Source organism: Balaenoptera acutorostrata, chromosome 8 (assembly GCF_949987535.1).
Source record: "Balaenoptera acutorostrata chromosome 8, mBalAcu1.1, whole genome shotgun sequence".
Lineage (NCBI taxonomy): Eukaryota > Metazoa > Chordata > Mammalia > Artiodactyla > Balaenopteridae > Balaenoptera > Balaenoptera acutorostrata.
The window spans coordinates 11,982,600-12,000,111 of NC_080071.1; the positions used below are offsets into that span (position 1 = coordinate 11,982,600).

Here is a 17,512-nt window from a genome sequence, read left to right on the forward strand (position 1 = left end):
TAGCCGGGACCGGGAGCCGGGAGCAGGGAGCCGGCTGGACGCGCGGACAGGCCCGGCGAGCGCGGCGGCGCTGGTGAGTCGGGCGGGCGCAGCGGGCTGGGGGCGGCGGTCGGCGGGGGACGGCGGGCCCCGCGCCCGGGTCCTGCGGGGCCGAGCGGCTGCGGCGGGCAGTGCGGGGCTCCCCTGCCTGGCGCGCCGGGGGAGCGAGCGCGCCGGGGTCGCGGCACTGCGGAGGGGTCGGGGTCCCGTAGCTGCCTGGGGGCGAACAGCTGCGACCCTCTGCACTGGGCTGGAGCTGGGGGCGAGGGCGGGCGCGGGGACAGGGCCGGGGCTGCGTGGGTCTCTGAGCGGCCCGGGCGGCGCGGAGGCGCTCTGTCCGCGGCGCTGGTGGGGAGAGGGGAGGCTGGGGGCCCCACTGCTGCGGAGAGCGCGGAGCTGCGCGGGGGGCTCAGGCCCGCGGGGGAGACCCGAGCGAGCGCCCGCCTCTCCCTCTGCGGCGCTTCCCGGGGGCCGCTCAGGTGCCGCTGCTCAGTCTGCCCGGCGCTTTACTTTTGGTGCTGGTGTTGAGTGTCCGACATACACCTGGGTTAGTTACCTGGGGCTTCCAAAAAACTGGGTATGCAAGGCTGCTCTGACTCCAGGGGCCTGCGCTTGTAAGGCTCCATCCAGGGCTGTGTGTCCTGGGGCGCTGTCGGGGGTTGGGGTGGAGGCCGGGGTGCGCAGGTGCGCTGCATCTCCCAGGCCCTGGCCATCGGTGTGATAAAGTGGAAAAAGTCTAGCATTTAAATTCTAGTTACTAGTTGTGTGACCTTGAGCAAGTTGCTTAACTTCGCTGATTCTCAGTTTGCTGAAAGGTAGAAAGGGTATTATAATCATTACAACGGCCTTAAGTTATGCGATGTTCATAAAGCCCATAGCACGTTGCTTGATGAAAGTTCTCTCCATTTTTTCCCCTATGTGTTAATGTAACACTTCGTGCCTCCCAGAGGTCCCCGCTCCTTTCTGAACAGAAGGGAGATCCAGGAGGCTCAGAGTACCCTCCTTTAGGAGGGAAGGGGGGTAGTGGTGGTGTGTGTTTTGGGGGGTGGCATTTTCTCCACTCTCACTTGTTCATGGCTAGGCCTCCTCCAGGCAGTTTTACTTCCTGCCACCATTCTAGAAGCCAAGTTTGAGAGGTGACAGTGCACAGGTCCTGAATATAGAAGGGATGTTATCGGCTTGCTTTCATCATTACTGACTGTATTTGTCAGAATTCTTTTCTTTGGGTTGGGTTTGGTCACTTGAAAATTGCTTTAGGCAGTATAGAAATTGATTGGGTCACATAAATGAAAAGGCTGAGCGTTTTAGCTTTAGGCATAGCTTGATCCAGGGGCTCACATAGGGTTGCCGGGCTTGTTCTCTCTCTTTTTCCCTCTGTGTTGACTGTTCTTAGTCTGGAGTGATAAAAAGCACTGGCATCTCAGGCTTATCTGTTCCTTTAGAGAGAGGGGGGGATAGGAGGGATGTCTCCCTCTTCTTCCATCACCTCCGTCCTTATAGCAAACGTTATTGATACAGTAGACCAAAGCGGGGCCAAGCCATCTCAGTGGACGGGGAGTGGGTTTCCACCGTAGCAGTGGGTACTTTGCTCAGGTGCCACTGTGATAGTCAATCCCACCCCAGGTGCCGGGGATTGGGCAGGGACAGTTCCCTATGAGAGCTCTGACTTCTGGGCAGATAAAATAGGACCTGTTCATTGCACTGTCTCTGCCTTTGCTCACCACCGCCTAAAGAAGTCTTTAGTAGAGTGTAGACTGCCTGGGTGCCATGTTCCATCTGTCAATTGTCAAGTCTTATCCCAGGCAAGGAAGGCATCCTGCATGTTCCTCCTTTGATTCCTTGTTTTGTTGTTTGCTTGTTGGTTCATCCATTCATTCAACATTTAATAAATGCCCGGCATACACCAGGGCCTCTGCCAAGGGTGGACATGTTTGCTTTTGAGAAGCTCATGGTCTAGTTGGAGAGGCAGATGTGCAGAGAACAGAGTCTGGGACTGTGTAACCGTCTGGGGACAAGCAAAGACTTCCCAAGGAAACTGTACTTGAGCTCTAAATTGAAGATCGTAGGGGATAGTAGGAGGAAAAGTTGCAGGGACTTCCCAGGCCAAGCGGTGTGGTGTGGTAGGGTACTTTCTGTTGTAAGTAACACTAGTTGGGTTACTTTACTGTCTTGCTTAAGAAGTCTAGAGGTAGGCGGTTCAAAGTGGCCCCAGTTCTGGGTTGGCTTATTGAAGATTCTCTGGGTTTTCCCTGTCCTGCCACAGGGTGACTGAAGCTCCATCACACCTTCACGTGATAACATCTAGAGCAGAAAGGGAGGGAGACGGCTTGCTTCTCAGTGCTTCTCTAGATAACAAAGGTCACAATTTCTCAGAGGTTCCCTGTGTCACTGGCCAGAATGGTCATACGCCCGTGCTGAGCCAGTCACTGGCAAGGGAGGAGAGGGTGGCTGTGATTGTGGTGGCCCAGCAGTGTTCTGGAGCTGGGGGAGGGGCCACCTTCCCTGAGCACGTTGGTGCCCCTATCTGAAAATCGGAATTTGGTTAGCAAGGCAGAAAGCGAGACTGCCTTGCCTGTCGGGCTGTTAGGTAGCCGGTCACCCGTGTCTCCTGCAGGTGGTGACAGATGATGAAAGACATGGCCTTACGGGCAAGCAGGAGAAGCTCAGGCTGATAGGAGAAGTGTAGGGTGTGGCGGAGGGGAGGGAAGGAGCTGAGGTTGGAGGCGCAGGTAGAGACAGGAAAACCCTGTGTTAGATGCCCTCTGGATATCACTAAGAAGCCTAAATCTTGGTCCCATTCCTCAAAGAGCTTACACTCAAAACCTGGGAAAGTTTTTCTGGGTCTGTCACACTCCCATAGTAACAGCAACAGTGGTTCACTCTGGGGGGGTAACTGTGCGGGAATTAGGGTGGAGGAGTTTAGGGAGGGGTCGTGTGTAGTTTGAAGAAGCCTCACAGCTGGTTCTGCCGTGCCTCCCACTCCCCAGTGCCCCCTTCATCCCTGCCCCTTATTGAGAACATTTGCTCTAAATCATGTCTTTGTTTCGCCGTCCTTACCTGTCTTCAAATTAACAGGCTGGCACTTGGAGAAGATGCAGTTAGTGGTAGATCCTGGACTAGGAAAGAATTCTCCTGATGATAGTGCAGCGGGTGAATACTATATAATCGTGTTCAGTAGGATACCAGCCTCCACTGTCTACTGCTTTTAAAGCATTTAGCCTGTTTTCATTTGAAGTATGAAGTGAGAGCTGCTTTTTGTTTCCATTTGACGTGGTGGACATGGGTGGGCATTTGGTGTTAGATTGGGCAACCAGGATACTACTTCTCATATTCCTCCATCCTCAATATCTACTTAGCACAGAAATTGGCAGAAAGATCTAGTTACTAATCCTGGAAGAAAGGAGGGAGTGGAGGACAACATATCTTGTTGTTTGCCATCAACAGTCCTGCCCAGGGCTGCCCAGGCAGAATGTGAGGGAATGAGGTAGAGAGTTGCCTTGGGCAGTCATTAATTCACAAATGTTTATTGAACACCCACTGGATGGCAGACACTGCCCTGGGGTTAAAAGGAATATATAAGAATGTTAAAATCTCTGTTCTCATGGAGCTTACAGTCTACTGGAAGGGGACCTATTTATGTTTTGTCTCCCATGTCAGGTGATGAGAAGTACTATAATGAAAAATAAGGCAGGTTAAGAGAAGCCTGCAGTAGTTGGAAGCAAGCTGGGCATAGTGCTAGAAATCGTCAAGGTTTAGTCTGTCTCTGGTTTCCAGCAGAGAAATACGACCTAAGCAGGTATGGTACTGGCCAAAAAAGACGTTCACTTGGAGGAAGAGGATCACATATTAAATAACTTGGTCTTAAAGAATTTCTTTCATGCGGAATCTCTTGGTTTGTTTGTTCTACTGTACCTCACATTGTTACCAAACGTGATTTACAATGACTTACAAAACATGGTACCAGGTGATGAGAAATAAATGAAGAAATATGAGCAAAGGGAAAATAAGGGTCATTTCTTTCATCATTGTGTTCCAGAATTGTTTAGATTTGGTAGCAGGGGAAGAAGGAAGTATGGTGATTAAAAATGTGGTGATTCATGCTCAGGGTTCATTATTTAAAAGGTGACAGTGTAAAGTTTTGATGTCTCAGAAGTTCATAAGTTATTTGGGTGTGTGTGTAAAGAGCCAGTTTTATTTGACAGAAAAAAATAGTCTGAGTTCAAAGGAAACTACTAGTATTATTTTTTTAGGTCAGTACAAAGTGCACCAAAGGTTAACAGAGATCAAAAGCCTAATTCCAGAGTCAGAATAATATGGTATAAATAAAAAATTAGTGAGAAGGTGAGTTTGGACTCATAACTGGCTGGGAAAAATACATGAATTCAAATAAAAATTTACAGTATATATGTGTTACACAAAGGTAATTTTGATTACCTATTTTTATTGGGTTGTTTGTTTTCTTATTGTTGAGTTTTGAGAGTTCTTTACATAACCTGGATATATGTCCTGTGTCAGAAATGTGATTTTCAAATCATTGCTCTCAGTCTGTGCCTTATCTTTTTATTCCCATAGCAGTGTCTTTCTCAGGGCAAAAGTTTTTTAACTTTGGTAAACCAATTTATCAATCTACTTATGGATCAGAATTTTGTTGTTGTACCTAAGAATTCTTTGCCTGCTAAAAGTCTTGAAATTTTTCTACATTTTCTTCGAGAAGTTTCATAGTTCTATGTTTTACACTTAGGTTTATGATTCATTTTGGGTTAATTTTTATGTAAGGTGTAAACTGTGAGTCAAGGATTTTTTTTTTTTTTTTTTGGTATGTGGAATTCCAGTTGTTTCAGCACCATTTGTTGAGAAGACTGTCCTTTCCCTGTTGATTTATCTTGACATTTTTGTTGAAAATCAATTGGCCATAATTGTAAGGGTTTATTTTTGGATTCTCAATTTTATTCCATTGATCTAGAGGCCTACTTTATGCCAACACTACACTGTCTTGATACTGCGACTTTATAATAAATTTTGAAAGCAAGTAGTATAAATCTCCCAATTTTATTCCTTTTCAAACTCGTTATGGCTCTCCTAGTTCCTTTGCCTTTTCATATAAGTTGTAGAGTCAGCTTGTCAATATCTGTGAAAAATCCTGCTGGGATTTTGAATGGGTTGCATTGAATCTATAGATTCATTTAGGAAGAATTGACATCTTTACAGTACTGAGTATTCCAATCCATGAACACAATATGGCTTATCTCTTTATTTCTGTTTTCATTTTTCTATCAGCATTTGGTAGTTTTCAGGATATAGATCTTCCACATGTTTTGTTAGATTTATACTTAAGTATTGCATTTTGGGGGTTGCTCCTGTTGCTCGTATATAGAAATACAATTGATTTTTGTATATTGACATTGTATTCTGTTACCTTGCTAAAGTCAATTATTGTTCTAGGAGGTTTATTTATAGATTCTTTGGAATTTTCTACATAATCTTGTCATCTGTGAATAAAGACAGCTTTATTTCTTCCCTTCCAATGGGATGCATTTTAATTTTTTTTTAATGTCTTTATTGGAGTATAATTGCTTTACAATGGTGTGTTAGTTTCTGTTTTATAACAAAGTGAATCAGCTATACATATACATATATCCCCATATCTCTTCCCTCTTGAGTCTCCCTCCCTCCCACCCACCCTATCCCACCCCTCTAGGTGGTCTCAAAGCATCGAGCTGATCTCCCTGTGCTATGCGGCTGCTTCCCACTAGCTATCGATTTTCTATTTAGTAGTGTATATATGTCCATGCCACTCTCTCACTTTGTCCCAGCTTACCCTTCCCCCTCCCCGTGTCCTGAGGTCCATTCTCTAGTAGGTCTGCGTCTTTATTCCCATCCTGCCCCTGGGTTTTTCATAACCATTTTTTTTTTTTTTTAGATCCCATATATATGTGTTAGCATACAGTATTTGTTTTTCTCTTTCTGACTTACTCCACTCTGTATGACAGACTCTAGGTACATCCACCTTACTACAAATAACTCAGTTTCGTTTCTTTTTATGGCTGAGTAATATTCCATCATATATATGTGCCACATCTTCTTTATCCATTCAGCTGTCGATGGACACTTAGGTTGCTTCCATGTTCTGGCTATTGTAAATCGAGCTGCAATGAACATTGTGGTACGTGACTGTTTCTGAATTCTGGTTTTCTCAGGGTATATGCCCAGTAGTGGGATTGCTGGGTTGTATGGTAGTTCTATTTTTAGTTTTTTAAGGAACCTCCATACTGTTCTCCATAGTGGCTGTATCAATTTACATTCCCACCAACAGTGCAAGAAGGTTCCCTTTTCTCCACACCCTCTCCAGCATTTATTGTTTGTAGATTTTTAATGATGGCCATTCTGACTGGTGTGAGGTGATACCTCATCGTAGTTTTGATTTGCATTTCTCTAATGATTAGTGATGTTAAGCATCCTTTCATGTGTTTATCTGTATATCTTCTTTGGCAATCTGTATATCTTCTGTGGAGAAATGTCTATTTAGGTCTTCTGCCCATTTTTGGATTGGGTTGTTTGTTTTTTTTTTTTTTTGTTTTTTTTTTGTCCAACCTCTATATTTATTTCAGATGGGAAAATTGATATGTTGAAAGATTAAATAAACTTTTTTTTTTTTTTTCCACACACACACACTGTATTTTATTTTTACAAGAGATAAATAGACTGACACCAAGCATTGTACATGGATGACCACAACAAAAGCAACAATGATTGCAATTACCAAACATGAAACACACTCATACTATGTCATAATATTGACATTCAGTCCAGTAATCCTCCACTGTAACAGCTCCTTTACTTTGCAGTGAAAATTGATTTGTATATTCTTTGCCTCTGAGTCCTTGTGGGATTTTTTTTTTAATTCAGACAGAAAGTCACAAAAATTATACTCATCCTCATCAGTTCACTCAGTCCCATGTAATTAATTTTTTTTTCATCTTGATCTTTTGTTAGCACTTTTATGAGTTCATCAGTTTTTCATTAGAGTTCTGAAAATGCTTATTCATTCAGTTCAGCAGTACAGTCAGTTACCAGAAACCTGTACTTGTCAGAGTCTTTTCCATGAATTTCTTGAAGATGAAACCCTTTTATAGGAACATACTTGCAAAATCATCAGAGTACACCCAGAACTGTCTGTAAATGACAGAAGACTTAAAAATGACCATGGTTAAAGATTTGATGAAAGTTCATAATAATGCAGTTGACAAGAAAATTAGTTATTTCTGAGATATACATTTTAAAGTAATAACTAGGATTATTACTTATAACATTATACCAGAACATATAAGATTTTTAGAAGTTTCCTGTAATGTCTGAAACATTTATATTAACATATTTCCATACATATTTCCATACAAATACAAATATAAGATTTTTAGAAATTTCATGTAATGTCTGAAACATTTATATTAACATATTTCCATACATATTTCCATACAAATACAAATATAAGATTTTTAGAAATTTCATGTAATGTCTGAAACATTTATATTAACATATTTCCATACAAATAACCCAATGAAAGTTTAGTATTAGTTGTTTTGTTTGTTTTTTTATACTGCAGGTTCTTATTAGGCATCAGTTTTATACACATCAGTGTATACATGTCAATCCCAATCGCCCAATTCAGCACACCACCATCCCCACCTCACCGCAGTTTTCCCCCCTTGGTGTCCATATGTCCATTCTCTACATCTGTGTCTCAACTTCTGCCCTGAAAACTGGCTCATCTGTACCATTTTTCTAGGTTCCACATACATGCATTAATATACGATATTTGTTTTTCTCTTTCTGACTTACTTCACTCTGTATGACAGTCTCTAGATCCATCCACGTCTCAACAAATGACTCAATTTCGTTCCTTTTTATGGCTGAGTAATATTCCATTGTATATATGTACCACAACTTCTTTATCCATTCGTCTGTTGATGGGCATTTAGGTTGCTTCCATGACCTGGCTATTGTAAATAGTGCTGCAATGAACATTCGGGTGCATGTGTCCTTTTGAATTACGGTTTTCTCTGGGTATATGCCCAGTAGTGGGATTGCTGGGTCATATGGTAATTCTATTTTTAGTTTTTTAAGGAACCTCCATATTGTTCTCCATAGTGGCTGTATCAATTTACATTCCCACCAACAGTGCAAGAGGGTTCCCTTTTCTCCACACCCTCTCCAGCATTTGTTGTTTGTAGATTTTCTGATGATGCCCATTCTAACAGGAGTGAGGTGATACCTCATTGTAGTTTTGATTTGCATTTCTCTGATAATTAGTGATGTTGAGCATCTTTTCATGTGCTTCGTGGCCGTCTGTATGTCTTCTTTGGAGAAATGTCTATTTAGGTCTTCTGCCCATTTTTGGATTGGGGTGTTTGTTTCTTTGATATTGAGCTGAATGAGCTGTTTATATATTTTGGAGATTAATCCTTTGTCAGTTGATTCATTTGCAAATATTTTCTCCCATTCTGAGGGTTGTCTTTTTGTCTTGTTTATGGTTTCCTTTGCTGTGCAAAAGCTTTGTAGTTTCATTAGGTCCCACTTGTTTATTTTTGTTTTTATTTCCATTACTCTAGGAGGTGGATCAAAAAAGATCTTGCTGTGATTTATGTCAAAGAGTGTTCTTCCTATGTTTTCCTCTAAGAGTTTTATAGTGTCCAGTCTTATATTTAGGTCTCTAATCCATTTTGAGTTTATTTTTGTGTATGGTGTTAGGGAGTATTCTAATTTCATTCTTTTACATGTAGCTGTCCAGTTTTCCCAGCACCACTTATTGAAGAGACTGTCTTTTCTCCATTGTATATCTTTGCCTCCTTTGTCATAGATTAGTTGACCATAGGTGTGTGGGTTAATCTCTGGGCTTTCTATCTTGTTCCATTGATCTATGTTTCTGTTTTTGTGCCAGTACCATATTGTCTTGATTACTGTAGCTTTGTAGTATAGTCTGAAGTCAGGGAGTCTGATTCCTCCAGCTCCATTTTTTTGCCTCAAGACTGCTTTGGCTATTCGGGGTCTTTTGTGTCTCCATACAAATTTTAAGATGATTTGTTCTAGCTCCGTAAAAAATGCCATTGGTAATTTGATAGGGATTGCATTGAATCTGTAGATTGCTTTGGGTAGTATACTCATTTTCACAATGTTGATTCTTCCAATCCAAGAACATGGTATATCTCTCCATCTATTTGTATCATCTTTAATTTCTTTCATCAGTGTCTTATAGTTTTCTGCATACAGGTCTTTTGTCTCCCTAGGTAGGTTTATTCCTAGGTATTTTATTTTTTTTTGTTGCAATGGTAAATGGGAGTGTTTCCATAATTTCTCTTTCAGATTTTTCATCATTAGTGTATAGGAATGCAAGAGATTTCTGTGCATTAATTTTGTAACCTGCAACTTTACCATATTCATTAATTAGCTCTAGCAGTTTTCTGGTGGCAGTTTTAGGATTCTCTATGTATAGTATCATGTCATCCGCAAACAGTGACAGTTTTACTTCTTCTTTTCCAATTTGTATTCCTTTTATTTCTTTTTCTTCTCTGATTGCCGTGGCTAGGACTTCCAGAACTATGTTGAATAATAGTGGTGAGAGTGGACATCCTTGTCTCGTTCCTGATCTTAGAGGAAATGCTTTCAGTTTTTCACCATTGAGAATGATGTTTGCTGTGGGTTTGTCATATATGGCCTTTATTATGTTGAGGTAGGTTCCCTCTATGCCCACTTTCTGGAGAGTTTTTATCATAAATGGGTGTTGAATTTTGTCAAAAGCTTTTTCTGCATCTATTGAGATGATCATATGGTTTTTATTCTTCAATTTGTTAATATGGTGTATCACATTGATTGATTTGCGTATATTGAAGAATCCTTGCATCCCTGGGATAAATCCCACTTGATCGTGGTGTATGATCCTTTTAATGTGTTGTTGGATTCTGTTTGCTAGTATTTTGTTGAGGATTTTTGCATCTATATTCATCAGTGATATTGGTCTGTAATTTTCTTTTTTTGTAGTGTCTTTGTCTGGTTTTGGTATCAGGGTGATGGTGGCCTCATAGAATGAGTTTGGGAGTGTTCCTTCTTCTGCAATTTTTTGGAAGAGTTTGAGAAGGATGGGTGTTAGCTCTTCTCTAAATGTTTGATAGAATTCACCTGTGAAGCCATCTGGTCCTGGACTTTTGTTTGTTGGAAGATTTTTAATCACAGTTTCAATTTCATTACTTGTGATTGGTCTGTTGATATTTTCTGTTTCTTCCTTATTCAGTCTTGGAAGGTTATACCTTTCTAAGAATTTGTCCATTTCTTCCAGGTTGTCCATTTTATTGGCATAAAGTTGCTTGTAGTAGTCTCTTAGGATGTTTTGTATTTCTGCGGTGTCTGTTGTAACTTCTCCTTTTTCGTTTCTGATTTTATTGATTTGAGTCCTCTCCCTCTTTTTCTTGATGAGTCTGGCTAATGGCTTATCAATTTTGTTTATCTTCTCAAAGAACCAACTTTTAGTTTTATTGATCTTTGCTATTGTTTTCTTTGTTTCTATTTCATTTATTTCTGCTCTGATCTTTATGATTTCTTTCCTTCTGCTAACTTTGGGTTTTGTTTGTTCTTCTTTCTCTAGTTTCTTTAGGTGTAAGGTTAGATTGTTTACTTGAGATTTTTCTTGTTTCTTTAGGTAGGCTTGTATAGCTATAAACTTCCCTCTTAGAACCGCTTTTGCTGCATCCCATAGGTTTTGGGTCGTCGTGTTTTCATTGTCATTTGTCTCTAGGTATTTTTTGATTTCCTGTTTGATTTCTTCAGTGATCTCTTGGTTATTTAGTAACGTATTGTTTAGCCTCCATGTGTTTGTCTTTTTTACGTTTTTTTCCCTGTAATTCATTTCTAATCTCATAGCGTTGTGGTCAGAAAAGATGCTTGATATGATTTCAATTTTCTTAAATTTACTGAGGCTTGATTTGTGACCCAAGATGTGATCTATCCTGGAGAATGTTCCGTGCGCACTTGAGAAGAACGTGTAATCTGCCGTTTTTGGATGGAATGTCCTATATATATCAATTAAATCTATCTGGTCTATTGTGTCATTTAAAGCTTGTGTTTCCTTATTTATTTTCATTTTGGATGATCTGTCCATTGGTGTAAGTGAGGTGTTAAAGTCCCCCACTATTATTGTGTTACTGTCGATTTCCTCTTTTATAGCTGTTAGCAGTTGCCTTATGTATTGAGGTGCTCCTATGTTGGGTGCATATATATTTATAATTGTTATATCTTCTTCTTGGATTGATCCCTGGATCATTATGTAGTGTCCTTCCTTGTCTCTTGTAACATTCTTTATTTTAAAGTCTATTTTATCTGATATGAGTATAGCTACTCCAGCTTTCTTTTGATTTCCATTTGCATGGACTATCTTTTTCCATCCCCTCACTTTCAGTCTGTATGTGTCCCTAGGTCTGAAGTGGGTCTCTTGTAGACAGCATATATATGGGTCTTGTTTTTGTATCCATTCAGCCAGTCTATGTCTTTTGGTTGGGGCATTTAATCCATTCACATTTAAGGTAATTATCGATATGTATGTTCCTATGACCATTTTCTTAATTGTTTTGGGTTTGTTTTTGTAGGTCCTTTTCTTCTCTTGTGTTTCCCACTTAGAGAAGTTCCTTTAGCATTTGTTGTAGAGCTGGTTTGGTGGTGCTGAATTCTCTTAGCTTTTGCTTGTCTGTAAAGCTTTTGATTTCTCCATCGAATCTGAATGAGATCCTTGCCGGGTAGAGTAATCTTGGTTGTAGGTTCTTCCCTTTCATCACTTTAAGTATATCATGCCACTCCCTTCTGGCTTGCAGAGTTTCTGCTGAGAAATCAGCTGTTAACCTTATGGGAGTTCCCTTGTATGTTATTTGTCGTTTTTCCCTTGCTGCTTTCAGTAATTTTTCTTTGTCTTTAATTTTTGCCACTTTGATTACTATGTGTCTCGGCGTGTTTCTCCTTGGGTTTATTCTGTATGGGACTCTCTGCGCTTCCTGGTCTTGGGTGGCTATTTCCTTTCCCATGTTAGGGAAGTTTTCGACTATAATCTCTTCAAATATTTTCTCTGGTCCTTTCTCTCTCTCTTCTCCTTCTGGGACCCCTATAATGCGAATGTTGTTGCGTTTAATGTTGTCCCAGAGGTCTCTTAGGCTGTCTTCATTTCTTTTCATTCTTTTTTCTTTAGTCTGTTCTGCAGCAGTGAATTCCACCATTCTGTCTTCCAGGTCACTTATCCGTTCTTCTGCCTCAGTTATTCTGCTATTGATTCCTTCTAGTGTAGTTTTCATTTCAGTTATTGTATTGGTCATCTCTGTTTGTTTGTTCTTTAATTCTTCTAGGTCTTTGTTAATCATTTCTTGCATCTTCTCAATCTTTGCCTCCATTCTTATTCCGAGGTCCTGGATCATCTTCACTATCATTATTCTGAATTCTTTTTCTGGAAGGTTGCCTATCTCCACTTCATTTAGTTGTTTTTCTGGGGTTTTTTCTTGTTCCTTCATCTGGTACATAGCCCTCTGCCTTTTCATCTTCTCTGTCTTTCTGTAACTGTGGTTTTTGGACCACAGGCTGCAGGATTGTAGTTTTTCTTGCTTCTGTTGTCAGCCCTCTGGTGGTTGAGGCTATCTAAGAGGCTTGATGGGAGGCTCTGGTGGTGGGTAGAGCTGACTGTTGCTGTGACGGTCAGAGCTGTTTGTTTTTTTGATACTGAGCTGCATGAGCTGCTTGTAAATTTTGGAGATTAATCCTTTGTCAGTAGCTTCACTTGCAAATATTTGCTCCCATTCTGAGGGCTGTCTGTCTTTTCAACTTGTTTATGGTTTCCTTTGCTGTGCAAAAGCTTTTAAGTTTCATTAGGTCCCATTTGTTTATTTTTGTTTTAATTTCCATTTCTCTAGGAGGTGGGTCAAAAAGGATCTTGCTGTGATTTATGTCATAGAATGTTCTGCCTATGTTTTTCTCTAAGAGTTTTATAGTGTCTGGCCTTACATTTAGGTCTTTAATCCATTTTGAGTTTATTTTTGTGTATAGTATTAGGGAGTGTTCTAATTTCATTCTTTTCCATGTAGCTGTCCAGTTTTCCCAGCACCACTTACTGAAGAGGCTGTCTTTTCTCCATTGTATATTCTTGCCTCCTTTATCAAAAATAAGGTGACCATATGTGCATGGGTTTATCTCTGGGCTTTCTATCCTGTTCCATTGATCTATATTTCTGTTTTTGTGCCAGTACCATACTGTCTTGATTACTGTAGCTTTGTAGTTCAGCTTTGTAGTCTGAAGTCCAAGAGCCTGATTCCTCCAGCTCCATTTTTCTTTCTCAAGATTGCTTTGGCTATTCGAGGTCTTTTGTGTTTCCATACAAATTGTGAAATTTTTTGTTCTAGTTCTGTGAAAAATGCCAATGGTAGTTTGATAGGGATTGGATTGAATCTGTAGATTGCTTTGGGTAGTATAGTCATTTTCACAATGTTGATTCTTCCAATCCAAGAACATGGTATATCTCTCCATCTGTTTGTATCATCTTTAATTTCTTTCATCAGTGTCTTATAATTTTCTGCATACAGGTCTTTTGTCTCCTCAGGTAGGTTTATTCCTAGGTATTTTATTCTTTTTGTTGCAGTGGTAAATGGAGTGTTTCCTTAATTTCTCTTTCAGATATTTCATCATTAGTGTTTGGAATGCAAGAGATTTCTGTGCATTAATTTTGTATCCTGCTGCTTTACCAAATCCATTGGTTAGCTCTAGTAGTTTTCTGGTAGCATCTTTAGGATTGTCTGTGTATAGTATCATGTCATCTGCAAACAGTGACAGGTTTACTTCTTCTCTTCCGATTTGTATTCCTTTTATTTCTTTTTATTCTCTGATTGCTGTGGCTAAAGCTTCCAAAACAATGTTGAATAATAGTGGTGAGAGTGGGCACCCTTGTCTTGTTCCTGATCTTAGTGGAAATGGTTTCAGTTTTTCACCATTGAGGACGATGTTGGCTGTGGGTTTGTCATATATAGCCTTTGTTATGTTGAGAAAAGTTCCCTCTGTGCCTCCTTTCTGGAGGGTTTTTATCATAAATAGGTGTTGAATTTTGTCAAAAGCTTTTTCTGCATCTTTTGAGGTGATCATATGATTTTTATTCTTCAATTTGTTAATATGGTTTATCACACTGATTCATTTGCGTATATTGAAGAATCCTTGCATCCCTGGGATAAATCCCACTTGATCATGGTGTATGAGCCTTTTAATGTGCTGTTGGATTCTGTTTGCTAGTATTTTGTTGAGGATTTTTGCATCTATGTTCATCAGGGATATTGGCCTGTAGTTTTCTTTCTTTGTGACATCTTTTTCTGGTTTTGGTGTCAGGGTAATGGTCGCCTCGTAGAATGAGTTTGGGACTGTTCCTCCCTCTGCTATATTTTGGAAGAGTTTGAGAAGGATGGGTGTTGACTCTTCTCTAAATGTCTGATAGAATTCACCTGTGAAGCCATCTGGTCCTGGGCTTTTGTTTGTTGGAAGATTTTTAATCACAGTTTCAATTTCAGTGCTTGTTATTGGTCTGTTTATATTTTCTGTTTCTTCCTCGTTCAGTCTTGGAAGGTTGTGCTTTTCTAAGAATTTGTCCATTTCTTCCAGGTTGTCCATTTTATTGGCATATAGTTGCTTGTAGTAATCTCTCATGACCTTTGTATTTCTGTGGTGTCAGTTGTTACTTTTCCTTTTTCTTCTAATTCTATTGATTTGAGTCTTCTCCCTTTTTTTTCTTGATGAGTCTAGCTCATGGTTTATCAATTTTGTTTATCTTCTCAAAGAACCAGCTTTTAGTTTTATTGATCTTTGCTATTGTTTCCTTCATTTCTTTTTCATTTATTTCTGATATGATCTTTATGATTTCTTTCCACCTGCTAACTTTAGGGGGTGTTTGTTCTTCTTTCTTTAATTGCTTTAGGTGTAAGGTTAGGTTGTTTATTTGAGATGTTTCTTGTTTCTTAAGGTAGGATGGTATTGCTATAAACTTCCCTCTTAGAACTGCTTTTGCTTCATCCCATAGGTTTTGGGTCGTTGTGTTTTCATTGTCATTTGTCTCTAGGTATTTTTTGATTTCCTCTTTGATTTCTTCAGTGATCTCTTGGTTATTTAGTAGTGTATTGTTTAGCCTCCTTGTGTTTGTATTTTTTACAGATTTTTTTCCTGTAATTGATATCTAGTCTCATAGCGTTGTGGTTGGAAAAGATACTTGATATGATTTCAATATTCTTAAATTTACCAAGGCTTGATTTGTGACCCAAGGTATGATATATCCTGGAGAATGTTCCATGAGCACTTAAGAAGAAAGTGTATTCTATTGTTTTTGGATGGAATGTCCTATAAATATCAATTAAGTCCATTTTGTTTAATGTATTATTTAAAGCTTGTGTTTCCATATTTGTTTTGATTTTGGATGATCTGTCCATTGGTGAAAGTGGCATGTTAAAGTCCCCTACTATGATTGTGTTACTATCGATTTCCCCTTTTATGGCTGTTAGTATTTGCCTTAGGTAATGAAGTGCTCCTATGTTGGGTGCATAAATATTTACAGTTGTTATATCTTCTTCTTGGATGGATCCCTTGATCATTATGTAGTGTCCTTCTTTGCCTGTTGTAATAGTCTTTATTTTAAAGTCTATTTTGTCTGATATGAGAGTTGCTACTCCAGCTTTCTTTTGATTTCCATTTGCATGGAATATCTTTTTCCATCCCGTCACTTTCAGTCTGTATGTGTCCCTAGGTCTGAAGTGGGTCTCTTGTAGACAGCATATGTATGGGTCTTGTTTTTGTATCCATTCATCCAGTCTGTGCCTTTTGGTTGGATCACTTAATCCATTTACATTTAAGGTAATTATCGATATGTATGTTCCTATTACCATTTTCTTAATTGTTTGGGGTTTGTTATTGTAGGTCTTTTCCTTCTCTTGTGTTTCCTGCCTAGAGAAGTTCATTTAGCACTTGTTGTAGAGCTGGTTTGGTGGTGCCGAATTCTCTTAGCTTTTGCTTGTCTGTAAAGGTTTTAATTTCTCTGTCAAATCTGAATGAGATCCTTGCTCCGTAGAGTAATCTTGGTTGTAGGTTTTTCCCTTTCATCACTTTAAATATGTCCTGCCACTCCCTTCTGGCTTGCAGAGTTTCTGCTGAAAGGTCAGCTGTTAACCTTATGGAGATTCCCTTGTATGTTATTTGTTGTTTTTCCCTTGCTGCTTTTAATATTTTTTCTTCGTATTTAATTTTTGATAGTTTGATAATATGTGTCTTGGTGTGTTTCTCCTTCGATTTGTCCTGTATGGGGCTCTCTGCACTTCCTGGATTTGATTAACTATTTCCTTTCCCATATTAGGGAAGTTTTCAACTATTATCTCTTCAAATATTTTCTCAGTCCCTTTCTTTTTCTCTTTTTCTGGGACCCCTATAATCCGAATGTTGGTGCGTTTAATGTTTTCCCAGAGGTCTCTGAGACTGTCCTCAATTATTTTTGTTCTTTTTCCTTTATGCTGCTCTGTGGTAGTTATTTCCACTATTTTATCTTCCAGGTCACTTATCCGTTCTTCTGCCTCATTTATTCTGCTATTGATTCCTTGTAGAGAATTTTTAATTTCATTTGTTGGTCATCATTGTTTCTTTGCTCTTTAGTTCTTCTAGGTCCTTGTTAAACGTTTGTTGTATTTTCTCCATTCTATTTCCAAGATTTTGGATCGTCTTTACTATCATTACTCTGAATTCTTTTTCAGGTAGACTGCCTGTTTCTTCTTCATTTGTTTGGTCTGGTGGGTTTTTACCTTGCTCCTTCATCTGCTGTGTGTTTCTCTGTCTTCTCATTTTGCCTAACTTACTGTGTTTGGGGTCTCCTTTTCACAGGCTACAGGTTCGTAGTTCCCATTGTTTTTGGTGTCTGCCCCCAGTGGCTAAGGTTGGTTTAGTGGGTTGTGTAGGCTTCCTGGTGGAGGGGACAAGTGCCTGTGTTCTGGTGGATGAGGCTGGATCTTGTCTTTCTGGTGGGCAGGTCTGCGTCCGGTGGTGTGTTTTGGGGTGTCTGTGACCTTATTATGATTTTAGGCAGCCTTTCTGCTAGTGGGTGGGGTTGTGTTCCTGTCTTGTTAGTTGTTTGGCATAGGGTGTCCAGCTCTATAACTTGCTGGTCGTTGAGTGGAGCTGGGTCTTGGCATTGAGATGGAGATCTCTGGGAGATTTTTGCCGTTTGATATTACGTGGAGCTGGGAGGTCTCTGCTGGACCAACGTCCTGTACTTGGCTCTCCCACCTCAGAGGCATAGGCCTGACACCCGGCCAGAGCACCAAGATCCTGTCATCCACACAGCTCAGAATAAAAGGGAGATAGAAAGAAAGAAAGAGAGAAAAAAAATAGTAAAATAAAATAAAGTTACTGAAATAAAAAATTAAAAATAATTTATAAAAAT

General features: G+C 39.8%; 1 protein-coding gene across 2 annotated transcripts in view; it reads left to right on the plus strand.

Annotated features, from left to right (window-relative positions):
• The window catches only part of LYPD6B (LY6/PLAUR domain containing 6B), a 252,894-nt gene continuing 235,382 nt past the window's right edge, over window positions 1-17,512 (plus strand). Inside the window, exon 1 of one of the 2 annotated variants that reach the window (XM_057551819.1) lies at window positions 1-73. The gene's annotated coding sequence lies outside the window, so the exon portion shown is untranslated. The remainder of the gene's footprint in view (window positions 74-17,512) is intronic. The other variant, XM_057551820.1, reaches the window with a different exon arrangement.